Here is a 4,382-nt window from a genome sequence, read left to right on the forward strand (position 1 = left end):
AAGTGATTCAGTTTGACTCAGCAGATTGATTCTGTCCCATGTGATTTTATCAGCTTAGTATTGGACGTTGACTGAGTTACAAATTCATGAGGTCTAAGATTATGTTGTGAATTGAATGACTATAGACCTACTGTCTAGGAAATCTAAATCCTGTCCTGATAAAGTCATTAAAGGCCCAGTGCAGTATATTTACAAATGGTTACATTTTAGTAATTTAGCAGACACCCTTATTCAGAACGCTTTACAGCAGCAATTATGGGTTAAGTGCCTTGCTCAAAGGCACATCAACATTTTTTCACCTAGCCGGCTCAGGGTTTCGAAGCGCAAACTTTTCAGTTACTAGCCCAATGTGCTTAACCGCTAGGCTACCTGCCGCCCCACTATGAGGAAATTATGATAGTGCCCTTTTAGAGTAAGAGCTGTTTGAATAGACTGCCTGATATTTTAGCCTGTTTTGGTGGGAAGGCGCTTTGGTCTGCCTGGTGACATCACCAGGTGGTAAATTAGTTAGTAGACCAATAAGAAAGAGACTTCCAAACCTCTGCCAATAACAGCTAGTTTTCAGTTTTCAGTTTTCCTCTCCCCACTCAGACCACTCCCAGGCAGTCCTAGAAAATATTTTGCTTGAGAAATTACTTTTTGCGAAGAAGCATTTTTTTTACACTTTTGACCATTTTATTTGAAGACAATCACACTAAGGTACTTGCAGTAATTGTTACCCAGAAATTGTACGATATGGAGATAGAAATGGCTGCATTTTCACAGTATTATTCCAACTTCATAGTGTAGTGTATATAAAACTCAGGAAATCATGTTTCTGGCTGCACTGGGACTTAAAATATAATGTCAAAATGTACATTTCAGCCTAAATAGACATACCCCAAATAAATGATTTATTATGTGAGGGCAATAAACAATAACTAGTAATTGTGATACCGCCAGAGATTAAATTCTCCCCTTTCTGAAACAAATTGTCATAAATTGCTGAGGTGTAGTACCCAGTACAAATATGACACAAATATAAAATATACAAAAATATTTTTAGAAATATGAAAAATCATATTTTTTCCTTATTCAAAAATAGGGGGGGGAATAGGGATTGAAATTATTGAAACGCTTTCTAAATATAGTTACAATCAAATTATAAATGATTCATTATAATATTTTGACTTTCTTGTAACTATGAAATAAATATGATCATACTTAGTGAGTACAAAATTGTCACCATTTCATATAACTGACAGACAACAGATATTTTTCTGACCAGCGCCCTCTGAGTGATGCAGACGCCATTCAAATGCCTTTTGAACAATGAAAGAGTGGGGGGAGAAAGACAACAAAGACAACAAAGGGATTCAACTATCGTACACACAGTTGAATAATACGCTCATTGTAAATTTGGATATTTAGCACCCCAACAACCACTCATTCGCGTTTAAAAATGCAAGGTACATATTTACGCTTGTATGACTTTGTAGTCTCGCTCTGTTGAAAACGCCCGATCAGTCTGTGGAATCAGTCAACAGAAGATCTCTGGTTGTATAAGTCCCTGGTTGTCCACCAGAGATCACCATGTCCTTTGTAGACGTAGCTTCTTGGTCTCGGAGTGTCTGTTTAGAACAGATCTCCAGAGGTTTACCTCGTGGCATTCAGTGGTCCTTGTCCTTCGCACTGTTTGTTTAGGATAGATACCCTAGAGATACCTATAGTGGTGAGAGGAAACTGTTCTTTGTCCCTCATCTTCGGTAAAGATTCCTAGGCTAACAGTGCATAAACAGCTGTAGACTGAATGTTCCTGTGTAGTCTTCTTTGATAAAGAGTTTCAGAGGGTATTACCATTTTCTGGTATTTTAGTCTTTAATCTCGTGACAATTATGTTAGCACAGCTGAAAACTGTTGATCTGATTTTAGAAGCAATAGAACTGGCCTTCTTTGGAGTATCTGGAGCATCTGCATTTGTGGATTCGATTACAGGCTCGAAATGGCCAGAAACAAAAACCTTTCTTCTGAAACTCATAAGTCTACTGCTCTGAGAAATGAAGGCTATTCCATGTGAGAAATTGCCAAGAAACTGAAGATCTCGTACAACGCTGTGTGCTACTCCCTTCATAGAACAGCGCAAAGTCCTCAACTGGCAGCTTCATTAAATAGTACCTCAAAACACCAGTCTCAACGTCAACAGTGAAGAGGCGACTCCGGGATGCTGGCCTTCTAGGCAGAGTTCCTCTGTACAGTGTCTGTTCTTTTGCCCATCTTAATCTTGTATTTTTATTGGCTAGTCTGAGATATGTCTTTTTCTTTGCAACTTTGCCTTGAGGGACAACATCCCAGAGTTGCGTCTTCACTGTTGACGTAGAGACTGGGGTTTATGAAATGTTTACAAATGTATAAAAAATGAAATATCACATTTACATAAGTGTTCAGATCCTTTGGTACGAGACTTGAAATTGAGCTCAGGTGCATCCTGTTTCCATTGATCATCCTGAGCCTAATGATTAGCTTGAAGGTTACTATGGTGTTGAAGGCTAAGCTATAGTCAGTGATGAGCATTCTTACATAGGTATTCCTCTTATCCAGATGGGATAGTGTGCAGTGCGATGGTGATTGCATCGTCTGTGGATCTATTGGGGCGGTATGCAAATTGAAGTGGGTCTAGGGTATCAGGTAAGCCGGAGGTCATATGATCCTTAACAAGCCTCTCAAAGCACTTCATGATGACAGTAGTGAGTGCTACGGGGCCATAGACATTGAGTTCTGTAACCTTTGCTTTCTTGGTTACAGGAACAATGGTGGACATCTTGAAGCAAGTGGGGACAGCAGACTGGGATAGGGAGAGATTGAATATGTCCGTAAACACTCCAGCCAGCTGGTCTACGCATACTCTGAAGACGCGGCTAGGGATGGGCATTGTGAGGGTTAACATGCTTAAATGTCTTACTCACTTCGGCCACGGAGAATGAGAGCCCTCAGTCCTCAGGAGTGGCCCGTGTCGGTGGCATTGTAATAACCTCAAAGTGGGCAAGGAAGGTGCTTAGCTTGTTTAGCAAGACAAAAGTGTCCGCGACGTGGCTGGTTTTCTCTTTTTTTTCTCAATTGTTTGGAGTCCCTGCCACATACTTCTTGTATCTGAGCCATTGAATTGTGTCGTGACTTGACTTAATCTGAAGACGAGTATTTATCTAATCAACTATGTTCAATAAGAACTGGAGCACCATGAGAGTGGTTCTTTAAAGAGTTACCATCTCCCAAATTCAATTCTAAAGGTCTTTACCTATTATATCTATAAACAGTCAACGTATTAATCATAACCTTGTATCATATCATCATTCTGAACAGTTGTAACCTTGCATCTGCAAAACCCCGAGCTTTTGCAGATGCAACTCCTATACTTTGCACATTAACCACCGCCCACATGGAGTAAGAATTCATGAATGTATTTACGCAAAAATGCCTTGGTTCGCTGTGTATCTCTCTGAACCGGGCCGCTTTGGAAAGGGGGTTTGGGCCTTTTCTCTGCACGCTTGTAAAGGCTCTGATTGTCCAAAAGCAGTTTCTCTGTTTTCTCCTCTGCAGCTGTCTGTTGTCCGGTGACTTGTCATGTAGTCCTGAACAGAACTACAGAGTTTATTCAGATTCTATTGGCTCTGGAAGATGCTTCTTTGAAGATAGGCCAGCCAACATTGTCGATGGTTCCTTGTGGGGGGATGAGAGGAGCATAATATGATGGTTTGAAAATAGTAGTAAAATTGTCCCACTTGAATTCACTTTTCTACATACTTAGGTGACAAATTATCAGCCGTACCAGTGATTGTCCGGGAGGTGACTTTATCGTCTCTACCTCGTGTTGAGATTAAGATTTCAAACCACTTTAAATGTGAGCTGCAGCTCTACATCTCTGTGGTCTGATGTGTCAATTCTTAACCTATCATTTTATACAGTTCGTTCAATAGGGGTGGATCCGTCAGACTGACAGGCTCTCTGACCTCACTCAAGGGCGTTGACTACTTATTTGTATATAGTTATAGAGTTATATGTTATAAGTTATTTTCTCTTATGGCTCCTAAAATCATGTCCCTCTCCTAACAAAAACACTTGAATCCTTTTTCATATTTCAAGCGCAACGCATCGGATGTACTCATGTAGTGGGTATACTTTCTAAGCTACAGTATTTAATTCATAATTTTTTTAATGAAATAACAAAATAACACACAATATGACATTAGTGTTCATCAGATCGCCTCTGACCAATCCCCCTTGTTCTTCGTTAGAATTATTATTCCACCATTCACTTTAGAACGTGTTAATTTGGTGAATTTGGAGAGGGAAACCTGAATCTTCTCTCCTTGATTTACAACAAGGTGTGAGGTGTTAACCCCCACCAT

This window comes from Oncorhynchus keta, chromosome 19 (genome assembly GCF_023373465.1).
Source record: "Oncorhynchus keta strain PuntledgeMale-10-30-2019 chromosome 19, Oket_V2, whole genome shotgun sequence".
Classification (NCBI taxonomy): Eukaryota; Metazoa; Chordata; class Actinopteri; order Salmoniformes; family Salmonidae; genus Oncorhynchus; species Oncorhynchus keta.